This window comes from Falco punctatus (assembly GCF_963210335.1).
Source record: "Falco punctatus genome assembly, chromosome: 18".
In the NCBI taxonomy this organism is placed as follows: Eukaryota; Metazoa; Chordata; class Aves; order Falconiformes; family Falconidae; genus Falco; species Falco punctatus.
Window position 1 is genome coordinate 7,111,560 of NC_137598.1, and position 13,532 is coordinate 7,125,091.

Here is a 13,532-nt window from a genome sequence, read left to right on the forward strand (position 1 = left end):
AATTTTATGGTTTCGTTTCAAGGCAAAACAGACTGTCCAACAACTTTTGACTTACACTAAAACCCATAAATATCCACATTCCATATGAATGGATACATGGCAGGATATGTACTGCTGATGAATTTTTTCGCATGTTGCTGGGGAGCAATACCTGCACGTGTTCATCTTTTTGTCCATCTCTTCTGGGATTCCTTCTAGCTGGGTACGTTGCATCTCAGGGTTGTATGGAGGGGATTACCTCCAAGCAGCGGGACAGATCACCAGCCACCCCTGTCGCTCCTAAACTGCCTCTGCTGAGCATCTCAGTGCCTCCCACAGTGTGGCTTGCTCAGGAAGAGGTGGCTTGTGATGGCTCCTCTCCAGTACACATGCCCACAGGACCACTGAGCAAAGGACTATCCCACACCATCTTTCCCCTCTTTGAGAAAGAAAGCACGTACGTATCTATGGCTAATCTCCCTTCTGAAGCAGTACAGCTCAGCTGAGACCTCAGACTGCTTTTCTGCAGCATCTGGGATTCTTACCAAAACTGTCTCCATGGACTCTACCCGGACACAGTTTTGTGCAGAGGAGGTATTTACTGCCGCATGCGCAAGAGCAACGGCAAGGGCAGGCAGCGCAGCGATCTCCTGTTACTGAACGTGCTGCTCTGGGACTCCCAAACAGGCAGTCAGTTATATCCCTGGCAAAGTTCTCCAGCAAAGCCACCCCTGATTTGTATCTACCTCAGCTGTACAAACACGGTGTAAACAGAAGCAGAGCAGCTCTTCATCTCCAGCACTGTACGTCCCTTTCCTTCCCATGTCACCACCACCTGCAAAAGCGCTCATGGAAATGAGCAAACCCCACGCGCCAGAAAGAGGCAGGGCTTTCAGAGGAAAGGAGGGTATTCAATGGGAAGCTGCAGATGTGCCCTGCCTGAAGAAGGCACCACTGGCAACCCCTCCTCTGTGAGAGCTGGGGAGATGCAGAGGGGGCAGGAAGGCAGGCGTCCGGGAGTAACTAGAAGCCCTGGTTTGCTATTGCTGCAGTATCCCTGGCTGGGGGACAATAGAGCTCTCCATGAAATGACAATCAACCAAAAAAATTCAGAGGGAGCACAAGCTGCTGGGCGTCAGCAAAGGGCTGTGCTCAGCTTTTCTGCGGCAGGTTGTCATAGTGAACGGCAAGGTGAACACGAAGCACAGGGAGGATCTGCAGTTCTACCTGCCTTGCAGGGGGTTGGCCTGAGCTCCCCCTTTGCAAACCAAGTCACCCTCCGACCACACGGCACAATCTCTGCTTACTGTATGTCCCAGCAACTGGGGTACCCCATGCAGAGAAATCTGAGAGGTCCCCCCTGGTTACAGCCCTAGTCATCAGTGGTTCCAACAACTTCTGATGCTCAGGGTGTCCCCTGCGCCAGTGGTCCTCCCTCCAGGCGCCCCTCCTCCTCTCCATTTGCCCTGGAGTAGACAAACTCAACATCACACCCATTCTGTGGAGATTTAAGCCCCAAAGAGCTCAGAACTGGGGGAAGCCAGCATAAAAGCCTATCTTCTCTCTTGAGAGTTGCAATGTCCTTACACACCCCCTGTCCTTCCCGCTCAGATCAGAAACCAAACAGGGGAAGCGGTGCACGCAGATACACAGAGAATACTGAATGGGACACACTGGCTCCTCTCCTAACTCCTTTATTGTCTCAAAGGTGTTTTCATTCTGTTGGAGGAAAAAGAGAGAAATATGTATAGTCCTCAGGTTTATCCCTAGTAAGCACTTTCACATGTTCATTTAGTAAAGCAGATTAGATTGATTCCTCAGATTTTATTTATTTTTTTTTGGAGGGGGGGGGATTATAATGAACTCATTCAGTTTTAAAATCAGGCTTAGGAGCCATGACTCACTGGCTACGAATACATGTACACACATGCGTGTACAGGACAGCATAGAATACTCTATTTACTCATATGGGTCTGAAAAGACATTTTTTTTTTCTATCATTTTTTGTTCTGTGCATCGTTTATGGCTGGACTGCATGAACAAGATGGTTTTCTTAATTCTCTGAAAACACTTGCATCTATTGACGCCTGCACCTCTGAACATAGTGATATGGTCATACAGCCAAATTTGCAAAGCGGATTACTGTTCTTACACCATTCTGGGCATAGCAGACATACCCATAGAAACACCCCTAATGGCCTAATGCTCATGCCTATTTACACATTTATTTCTGCTATTTCATCGTCTGTAAAGAACTGCAGGAGCGGGCTGGAAACTAGGACCATGCGTGGCAATCAGTTAGCTGAGGGGAATTTGCTCGAGCTTGTCTAGACAACAATTAACATGATGAAGCATGTTTGCAGAGCACAGGGGAGTGGGAGACGGATGGCGCCAAGGATGGCGCCAAGGAAAGATAACACCTTGTTGTTAATTGATGGTAGTTAACCACCAATCGGGGACTGCCTGGTATGCAAGGCTTAGCTTCAAGAACCAATTAGTTTAAAACGCGCAGCTTCTGAAAGTGTATAAAACCTCGTGCTTCTGTACTATAAATTGACATTTGCTTGCATCAAGCTGCGTCCCGTCTCTTCATTCACCGCAAATTGGTGACCCTGACGTGATGCTTTTAAGGATCTGACGTGAAGGGCTCTCGAATCGCCTATCTGAGCGACATGCAGCGAATCCCACAGAACTTTAAATGATCTGCTGAAAGGAAGCAGGAGCCGGCCTGAAATCCCTCCGGAGTTGAGAGGTGAGCTGTGGGAAATCCGTAATGGGGAATCAGGGTTCGTCCCCAGAAAGAGACGTATATGGACTCATGAAGGGTCTTCTAGTCAGATCAGGGAGTCCGTGCCTCAGTCTCCTCAAATGGTGACCCCTATGGTGGTGTTCCGAAGCCTTGGAAGAATAAGGACAGAACTGGTCGATAAAAAAGACAGCTCGTGGAAGAGGGCTGCGTTCCGGAGGAGACGGCTTGGCTGAACTTGCTGTCTGGACCAGGCGGACAACCTAAACCCCGAGGATAACACCTGTATTCATCGAGACAGGTGAGCAGCCAAGAAACTTTAGAGACTTTGAAAGAATGAGAGTGTGTACATACAGCAGCCAATTGTATGATGCTGCCGTGGAGGGGAACTCCGTGTCGGGAATGCATTTAGCATCTTGGTGGCAAATTCTGACTACTCTTTGCCAAGTGTGGACTAATTCTACTAACGGTGCTAAACCAGAGGAAGCTGTAAATTCCACCGACAGTGCGACTCTTCTCAAGACACAGTCAGCGATGGCGATTCTGTCCACACCTCCTCTTCCCCCAAAGCTTCTGTCACTGATTGCAGCGACCCTCACAACACAGGGCCAAGCACGGGAACAAGACAACTTGGACAATGATTTTATTGACACTGATAAACCTTTTGATCCAGGTCCTATAGATCTGGAAAAGGAGCTAGACCTTTCCCCCACCCCCTTGTCTCTCCTGATGCATTGATTGTATTTTTGGGGAGGGTGAAAGGGAGTCTGAGGGATTTGTGGCAGGAATGCAAGTGGGAAACACTTCAGTGATGGGTTTTGGGAGTCGCTATGGCATGTTCAGTATTTTGTCAGACAAATCAACCTGCAGAGTGGCAGCCTGTGCAATACGAGGCTGTTAAAGAGTTAAGCAAAGCAGTGGGGGAAGGGAGGATTCATAATGAGAGAACAACCAGGTATTGTGAAGGAGAAGAGGAAAGATAAACATGATTATCTAGTGTTTAATAGGTGTCTGCATGCTTGTAGAGATATATAGCTATGTAACTACATGAATGATTTCTGCCCTGAGCCTGGTGGAGCATACAGCTGCGGTTTGTGTCCGGGCTCAGAGATGTAAATAGGGGCTTCTCTGTTATGGTAAAGTGTTTCTCTTTGCATAAAAAAGAGAGGGAATGAAGGGAATGACCCCAGAGGTGTGTTCAGAGAAGGCATGCTATGTTTTGAACTTTTTGACTGAACCAGTTCTTGTTTGGTGTGCCCTTCCACCTATGTATAATGTTAATCCAAAAGATGATATTGTTTACACTTTGAATGTCGATAATTGTCTTTCTGTAGATGCTAATGTAGTAGGAGGCTATGATGGGAATGTATTGCAGCAGTTCTTCTCTTATCCGGAGTAACAGCAGGGAAAGCATTAAAGAGTTAAATCACCTTGTTTGGTAGGCAGTTGAGAATGTGAGTCAAAATTGCTACTGCTTTTTGTTGTTGGTTCAAGGACACATGACTGTGAGGATTTTGATGGTATATGTGCTGCGTGGATTTTAGGCGCCCCATTGCAGCAACATGTTGTCAAAATCTGAGAAAATTTCAGCCTTTTTGGCATTCATTCAATCAATTGGCAGTATTTTTGTTTGCTATTACCTTGGTTGCTGTCATGTTTGCAAGGGCCCTGCAGAACATGAAAAACCTGGTACTAGCTGTTCAAAAACAAAAAAGGGGAAATTGTAAAATTGTACGGAACAGAGACAGTGGGTTATTTTGACACTGATAATATGTCTCAGTTTTTTATTTGTTCTATTACTTATACATTGTTTTTACTTGTTCGGTTTCAAAGGTTCTTTTTGTGCAACAGGAAGGGGGAGATGCAGGAGTGGTCTGCAAACTAGGACCATGCATGGCAATCAGTTAGCTGAGGGGAATTTGTTCGAGCTTGTCTAGACAACAATTAACATGATGAAGCATGTTTGCAGAGCACAGGGGAGTGGGAGACGGATGGTGCCAAGGATGGCGCCAAGGAAAGATAACACCTTGTTGTTAATTGATGGTAGTTAACCACCAATCAGGGATTGCCTAGTATGCAAGGCTTAGCTTCAAGAACCAATTAGTTTAAAACGCGCAGCTTCTGAAAGTGTATAAAACCTCGTGCTTCTGTACAATAAATTGACATTTGCTTGCATCAAGCTGCGTCCCGTCTCTTAATTTGCCACAAAGAACAAGTGCTCCTTTCCTCGACCTGTCTCAGAAGAGATCTGAATATTTAAGGAATTAAAACAGGTAAGTCGGCCAAAGGAAAATTTAAACATACTTTAACAGTGCCAAGGTGTTATTACTAAAATGCAAGCACTTTGACAGCAGGTATCTTAGGAGTGCTGTGCAAAGTGACCGAGAAAAGCCTTAAGAAAAATCTACTAGAGTTTGGGTTAATACACTAAATCCCAGCACAATGGTTCAAGGGTAAGGGCACTTTAAAACAGAATGTGTCCTGAATCATGTTAGGAAGAAGACAAAGAACATATCCTGCTGGGAAGATCATTAATGATTAGGAAAACTCGACCAGGCTACTATAAATTTGTCCCAGGTTAGAAAAGGCCAAGAATCTTTTAAAGGACACTACAGAAAAATAACATTTAAGACAAAAGGCAATGTAGTAGCAAATGGAATTAAAAGGAGTCCTAGAAAGTAAATCTTTCAGGAATAAACAAACAAAGCTAATCATAGTCTAGGGCATAGAAAAGATTAGTTCAGCAGCAGGATGCACAGCAGACAGGAGAGCAAATTAGTTCTGTCTTACCAAAATGTAAATGGAGGGGGGAAAAAAAATTCCAAACTTACGTGTTTCTCTTTATTTTTCCTGTATCTAATTTTTAACTGTTAAGAGAAATAACACAAAAGCTTTATTTTTGCTAATGCCAGGCAACTGGAATCTGGAATTTAAATTAATCCTTTACACACTGCCATTTGGGGATCATTTCTATCAGATCCAACAAGGATACAAGGGATAGGACAAGAGGAAATGGCCCCAGGTTGCCCCAGGGGAGGTTTAGATTGGACATTAGGAAAAAATTCTTCACCAAAAGGGTTGTCAAGGACTGGAACCAGCTGCCCAGGGAAGTTTCAGGGTGGCCTCGCCATCCCTGGAGGCATTTCAAAGATGTGTAGATGTGGTGATCAGGGACACAGTTTAGTGATGGACTTGGCAGTGTTAGGTTAATGGCTGGACTCAATGATCTTAAAGGACTTTTCCAACCTAAATGATTCTATGATTCCACACTGTTCAAAATGACCTACAGTCTTCCTTCAAAAAAGAGGGTTTATACTGCTGTTCCAATTGTACTGGTTATCAGGTAATCCAGCCTCGTAGCGCTCTTTAATTTAAAGTTTACAAGCACCAAGACATCCCCCAGTGACTGCACTTTAGCTAGTTTGATATTAAGCTATACATTTTTCTTAACATGGTTAGCAGCATATCTCAAGCTATGTTTGAACATATTCTTAGGTGAATGGGAGATACTATCAGCTTTTCATTAGACAGAACATGAGTATTTTAAAAAGCCATACTCCAACAGAATACACAGCACAAGCATGTGTTTCTGCCAAGGTATTTTCTATTAAGCAAATCAAATGCATATGTTCATTCTCTCCCTCTTCTGTCCATACTTAAAATCCAGGCAAATCTGCAGAAGAACAGCGCAAAGAGCAAGGTATTAGAACTTAGAAGTCCCACAACTTCTCTCGCACATGCTCTTCTGCTGCCTGTAGCTACTTGCTTACCTTTGCACTCACATTTGTTACACAACACACTTTGGTGCCCCGGAATTTGATTGATTTAGATTCAGCCTGACAGAAAGAAACCTTTTTTTTAAACCGTTTGACCTTGTTTCACTTCTAACTGGAAGATCAGTCCTGCCAGGAAGGAGAGGTGAAACCTCACGACAGCTAGAGGGTGAATAATCTCTCTTCAAACTTTAAAACTCTCTGTATGAAGTTTCCTTTACAATTTGTACTCCACCTGGCTATTAAAAATGTAAGAAAAGCACAGCAAGAAATCAAGCCGACCGTTAGTACAGAAGTTGCCAGCAGTTCCTCCTCATTTTGCGAAAATCCAGCCCTCACACTGAGGCTGCGGGACCAAATCCTGTGCAGGTGCAAGCGGCAGCGAGCCCTGGCCCCCGGGGAAGGGCAGCTCAGCACCCTGCAAAGACGAGGCGCATTGCTCTGCTCCCCGCCACCCCGGGATGCCACACAGCCCTGATGCCGGCCAGCGGCGGCAGCACGGGCTCGCTGACGGTAACAGCGACCCTCCTGCCTCCCCCAAACGCGTAACGAGAAGCGAAAGCACCGTCTGGGCCGGCAGGCAAAGCACCTGGAGCCGCATCTCCCACCCTGGCAGGACCACCACCCACCGCGCTGCCACCCCCCTCGCACCCAGACGGGGGGGCGAGCCCCGGTAACGGCCGCTGTCACACCGGGACATCGCGCAGCCCCTCCGAGCACCGAGGCCAGCCAGGGCTGGCAGCGACCATCTCTTTGGGACCTGATTCTGCCGTCAAATGGCTGGATCCCATCGCCTGCTGTGCAACAGATCGAGCACCCGCACGGCTGAGGGACCAGTTACGCGTGTCTGCGGGGATGGGAGCTGGGGGGCAAACCCACAAAGGTAGCACAGCTCTTTGCAACAGGAAAATAATTTATACACCTGGAAAAACCGTTTACGATGACCTTTAGTCACACTTAATCCTCACTGGGTCTTATGAGCTTCGTCCCCATTTAAAAGCACAGTGGTCTTTACTTTCACTAAAGTGTTCATGCATAGTTCAAGTAATTTCTATTTGGTCTTGATATGGAGAAATAGGGTGAAAGAGGGACAATGGACATCGATTGTGACTGTATATGTCTGCTCAAGGAATGTGGGTATGGTGACTGGTCATGGGTGTGGTGTCCGGTCACATAGCCACACAGCTTTGAGGAGACGCCTGCCCTTCTTCCTCTAACAAAGGGGCTATTTATAAAAAGGATGAGAAAAGGATGAGAGACATTCCAATGTTATCTAGAGGGAGGGAGTGCTAAGTCTTCTTGCTGGAGAAGATCAGATGTTCACAAGGACATGAATCACCTACAAACCTGCAAGACCACCACATTGCCTGCAAAGGACTGATAAGCTAATTAACATACGAAGCAAGAGTAGGTTGGTTTAGGTAACGAATATGTATAGGTGTTAATTGAATATTCATTTGTTTTATTGTGAGATGGTTCATCACTTCGGGCATGCACGCTTGTGGTGGAGCGATCCCCCGTGCATCTGCACACAATAAACATACCTACTTTATAACTTTCGAGTTATAGAGTCTAATTCCGTACGTCACTTAAGAGTTTTAGGAATAAGTCTTATGGTTAAGTCTTAGAGCTAAGTATTAAGGTTAGGTTTAAGGTTCAGTCTTAGAGTTAAGTCTTTGGGTTAAGTCTTATAGTTAATTCTTATAGGTTAAGGCTTAAGGTTGAGCTTTAAGGTTAAGTCCTAGGGTCAATTCTTAGGGTTAGGTCTTTAGGTTAAGACTAAAGGTTACGTCTAAATGTTAAGTCTTAGGGTCAAGTCTTTAGGTTAAGTCTTAAGGTCAAGTCATAAGGTTGAGTCTTAGGGTTAAGTCTTAAGGATGAGCCTTAAAGTCTTAGGGTTAAGCCTTAGGGATAAGTCTTAGCGTTAAGTCTCTACAATTAAGTCTTTAGATTAAGTCTCAATGTTAAATCTTAGAGTTGAGTCTTTAGGGTTAAGTCCTTAGTTTAAGTCTTAAGGCTGAGCCTTAGGATTAAGCCTTAAGGCTGAGCCTTAGAGTTAAGTCTTAGTGTTAAGGATCAGGGATAAGTCTTAGGGTTAAATAACTAGGGGTAAGTCTTTAGGTTAAGTCTCAATGATAACCCTTAGGGTCGAGTCTTAGGGTTAAGTATTTGGGTTAAGACTTAGGTTTAAGTATCAAGATTAAGTCTTAGGGTAAAGTGTTAAGGTTAAGTCTTAAGGTTGAGTCTTAGGGTTAAGAATTAAGGTTCAGTCTTAGGGTTAACTGTCAGGTTTAAGTCTTAGGTGTAAGTTTTAGGGTTAAGTCCTTAGGTTCAGTCTTAAGGTTGAGTCTAAAGTTGAGTCTTATGGTTAAGTCTTTGGGATAAGTCTTAGGGTTGAGTCTTAGAGTAAATTCTTAAGGTTAAGTCGTAGGGTTAGGTCTTTAGGTTAAGTATTAAAGTTAAGTCTAAAGGTTGAGTCTTCAGGTTAAGTCTAAAGGTTGAGTCTTCAGGTTAAGTCTTAGAGTTAAGTCTTAGTGTTATGTTTTAGGGTTAAGTCTTAATGTTAAGTCTTAGAGTTAAGACTTAAGGTTAAATATTAGGGTTAAGTCTTTAGGTTAAGTCCTAATGTTAAGTTTTAAGGTTCAGTCTTAGAGTTAAGTCTTACAGTTATGTCTGTAGGTTAAGGCTAATGGTTATGTCTCAATGTTAAGTCTTAGGTTTAAGTCTTAGGGTCAAATCTTTAAGGTTAAATCCTAGGGTTAAGTTTTAGCATTAAGTCTTTAGGTTAAATCTTAAGGTTAACTCTTATGGTGGAGTCTTAGCATTAAGTCTTAGGGTTATGTCTTAAGGTGGAGTCTTACAGTTAAGTCTTAGGGATAGGTCTTTAGATTAAGACTTAGAGTTAAGTCTAGAGGTTAATTCATAAGGTTGAGTCTTAGGGTTAAGTCTTAAGGTTGAGTCTTTTAAGGTTGAGTCTTAGGGTTAGAATTAGTTTTAAGTCTTAGGGTTAAGGTTAATTCTTAAGGTTGAGTCCTAGGGGTAAGACTTAAAGTTCAGTCTATAGAGTTAAGTCTTAGGGTTAAGTCTTACGGTTGATTCTATAGTGTTAAATGTCTGGGTTAAGTCTTAGGGGTAAGACTTAGGGTTAAGTCTTAGAGTTAAGTCTTAGGATTATGTTTTAGGGTTAAGTCTTACGGTTGAGTCTAACTGTCAGAGTTAAGCCTTAGGGTTAAGTCTTAGCGTTAAGTCTTAGGTGTAAGTCTTAAGGTTATGACTTAAGGTTAAATCTTCAAGTTAAGTCTAAAGGTTAAGTCTTAAGTTTGAGTCTTACTGTGAAGTCTTAGGGATAAGTCTTAGGGTTAAGTCTTTAGGTTCAGTCTTAAGGTTAAGTCTAAAGGTTGAGTCTTAGGGTTAAAACTTTGGGATAAGTCATAGGGTTAAGTCTTAAAGTCTTCAGGTTAAGTCTTATATTTAAGTCAGCATTAAATCTTAGAGATAAGATTTAAGGTTAAGTAATGAGGTTGAGTCTTAGGGTTACGTCGCTAGGGTTAGGCCTTTAGTTTAAGACTTTGCTTAAAGCCTTAATGTTAAGTTTTAGGGTTAATTCTTAAGGTTAAGTATCAGGGTTAATTCTTATGGTTAAGTTTTGCATTTAAGTCTTAAGGTTAAGTCTAAATGTTGAGTCTTAAGGTTAAGTCTTAAAGTTGAGTCTTAGGGTTAAGACTTAGAGATAAATCTTAGGGTTAAGGGTTAAAGTTGAGTGTTAGGGTTAAGTCTTAAGGTTAAGAAAGGGTTAAGCCTCCATGTTTTGTCTTACAGTTAAGTCTTATCGTTCAGTCTCAGGGTTAAAGTCCTAGGATTAAGTTTTAGGGTAAGTATTAAGGTTAGGTTAAAAGTTTTAGCCTTAGGATTAAGTCTTAGAGTTAAGTTTTAAGGTTAATTTTTCAGGTTGAGTCTTAGGGTTAAGTCTTAAGCTTGAGTCTTAGGGTTAAGTCTTAAGCTTGAGCCTTAGGGTTAAGTCTTAGGGATAAGTCTTGAAGTTGAATCTTAGGCTTAAGTCTCAGTGTTAAGTCTTAGCGTTAAGCCTTAAGGTTAAGTGTATGGTTTAAGAATTAGAGTAAGTCTTAAGGTTAAGTCTTAAGGTTAAGTCTTGTGGTTAAACTTTGGGTTAAGCCTTAAGGTTAAGTGTATGGTTTAAGAATTAGAGTAAGTCTTAAGGTTAAGTCTTAAGGTTAAGTCTTGTGGTTAAACTTTGGGTTAAGTCTTAGGGTTAGGACCTTACCTTAAAATAATGGTTAAGTCTAGATGTTAAGTCTTAGGGTTATGTCTTAGGGTCAAGTCTTTAGGTTAAGTCTTAAGGTTCAGTCTATGGGCTAAGTCTCAAGTTTGAGTCTTAGAGTTAAGGCTTTGGGTTAAATCTATAGAGATAGGTCTTACAGTAAAGTATTAGGGTTAAGTCTTTAGGTAAAGTCTTAAGGTTAAGTCTTAAGGTTGAGTCTTAGGGTTAAGTCTTAGGGTTAAGACTTTAGGTTAAGTCCTAAGGTTAAGTTTTAAGGTTCAGTCTTAAGACTTATGGTTATGTCTTAGGGTTAAGTCTTCAGGTTATGTATTACTGTTAAGTTTTTGGATTAAGTCTTAGGTTAAGTTTTAGGGTTAAGTCTCAAGGTTAGGTCTTTAGGTTAAGTCCAAATGTTGAGTGTTAGGCTTAGAGTTTTAGGAATAAGTCTTATGGTTAAGTCTTAGAGCTAGGTATTAAGGTTAGTTTTAAGGTTCAGTCTTAGAGTTAAGTCTTTGTGTTAAATCATATAGTTAATTCTTATAGGTTAAGGATTAAGGTTGAGCCTTAGGGTTTTAAGTCCTAGGGTCAAGTCTTAGGGTTAGGTCTTTAGATTAAGACTAATGGTTATGTCTAGATGTTATGTCTTAGGGTTAAGTCTTAGGATCAAGTCTTTAGGTTCAGTCTTAAGGTCAAGTCATAAGGTTGAGTCTTCGGGTTAAGAATAAGGATGAGCCTTAGAGTTAAGTCTTAGGGTTAAGCCTTAGGGATAAGTCTTAGGGTTAAGACTCTACAATTAAGTCTTTAGGTTAAGTCTCAATGTTCAATCTTAGAGTTGAGTCTTTAGGGTTAAGTATTTGGGTTATGACTTAGGGTTAAGTCTTAAGGTTAAATCTTAGGGTTAAGTCTTAAGGTTGTCTTAAGGTTGAGTCTTAAGGTTAATTCTTAGGGTTAAGTTTTAGAGTTAAGTCTTAAAGTTAATTCTTAAGGTTGTGTCTTAGGATTAAGTCTTAAGCTTCAGTCTTAGAGTTAAGTCTTAGGGTTAAATCTTAAGGTTGAGTCTTAATGTTAAGTCTTAAGCTTGAGCCTTAGGGTTAAGTCTTAAGGTCAAATCTTAAGGTTAAGACTTAAGGTTGACTCTAAGTTTTAAGCCTTAGAGTTAAGTCTTAAGGTTAAGGTTTAAGGTTGAGTGCTATGGTTAAGTTTAAGGTTGAGTCTTAAGGTTAAGTCTTACGGTTAAGACTGAAGGTTGAGTGTTATGGTTAAGTCCTTAGGGTTAATTTTTAGGGTTAAGTCTTTAGGTAAATCTCAAGGTTAAGTCTGAAGGTTGAGTCTTAGAGTTAAGTCTTAAGCTTAAGTGTTAGAGTTAAGCATTATATGTAAGTCTTATTGTTAAAGTCCTTAGCTTAATTCTTAAGTTTAAGTGTTAAGGTTGAGGCTTAGGCTTAAGTCTTAGGGTTATGTCGTAATGTTGAGTCTTAGGGTTAAGTCTTTAGGTTAAGCCCTAAGGTTAAGTTTTAAGGTTGAGTCTTTAGAATTAAGTCGTAGGGATAAGTCTTAGTTTAAGTCTTAGGATTAAGTCTTAAGGTTAAGTCTTAAGGTTGAGTCTTACAGTTAAGTCTTAGGGATAGGTCTTTAGGTTAAGACTTAGGGTTAAGTATCAAGGTTTAGTCTTAGGGTTAAGTCTTAAGGTTGAGTTTTGCAGATAAGTCTTAGGTATAGGTCTTTAGGTTAAGACTTAGGGTTAAGTCTTAAGGTTGAGTCTTAGGGTTATGTCTTAGGGTTAAGTCCTATAGTTAAATCTTAAGGTTAATTCTTAAGGTTGAGTCTTATGGTTCAGTCTTAGAGTTAAGTCATTGTTAAGTCTGAGGGTTAAGTCTTAGGGTTATTGGGTTAAGTTTTAATTTGAGTCTTAGGGTTAACTGTTATGGTTAAGTCTTAGGGATAAGTCTTAGGGTTAAGTCAAGTCTTTAGGGTTAAATCTTAGGGTTATGTTTTATGGTTAAGTCTTAGGGTTAAGTCTTTAGGTTAAGTCTTAGGGTTAGTTCTGAAGGATAAGTCTTAGAATTACGTTCTAGGGTTAAGTATTAGGCTTAATTCTTAGGGTAATTTCTTAGGGTTTGGTCTTAGTGTTAAGCCAGCTTTAAGTCTTAGATTTAGGTCTTAGGGTTAAGTTTTAGGGTTAAGTCTCAAGGTTGAGTCTTAGGGTTAGGTCTTAGCATTAAGTCTTAGGCTTACATCTTAAAGTTAAGACTTAGGCTTAATTCTTAGGGTTAAGTATTAGTGTTATTTCTTAGGGTTAAGCCTTATGGTTAAGACTTAGTTTTAAGTCGTAGTGTTAAGACTTAGGGATATGTTGTAGGTTTAAATCTATAGGGTCTTAGTGTTAAGTCTTATGGTTAAGACTTAAGCTTGAGTCTGAGAGTCAAGTCTTAGTGTTAAGTATTAAGGTTGAGTCTTAGTGTTCAGTCTTAGGGTTAAGTCCTTAGGGTTAAGTGTTAAGGTTAAGTCCTCAGACTTAACCCAAAGACTTTATCATAAGACTCAACCTTAGACACTTAACCTTAAGACTCTAACCTTTAGACTTAACCTAAAGAACTAACCCTAAGACTTCTCCTTAAGAACTAACCTAAAGGTTTAATCTTAAGACTTATCTCTAAAGACTGTACCTTGAGAGTTAACATTAAAGACTTAATCATAAGACTCAATATTAAGATACAACCTTAAAAGTTAACTCTAAGACTCAACCTTAAGAATT

General features: G+C 41.3%; 2 long non-coding RNA genes across 85 annotated transcripts in view; one reads left to right on the forward strand and one right to left on the reverse strand.

Moving 5' to 3' along the window:
- Positions 1–13,038, forward strand: part of LOC308055213 — a 528,334-nt gene extending 515,296 nt beyond the window's left edge. For 16 of the 49 annotated variants that reach the window (XR_013924360.1, XR_013924361.1, XR_013924392.1 and 13 more), the window contains 3 exons: positions 9,009–9,073; positions 10,006–10,361; positions 10,773–13,021. This is a non-coding gene — a long non-coding RNA (uncharacterized lncRNA). The other 33 variants (XR_013924387.1, XR_013924402.1, XR_013924403.1 and 30 more) reach the window with 19 other exon arrangements.
- Positions 1–13,532, reverse strand: part of LOC308055214 — a 277,249-nt gene that overhangs the window by 260,056 nt on the left and 3,661 nt on the right. The window lies entirely within an intron of this gene.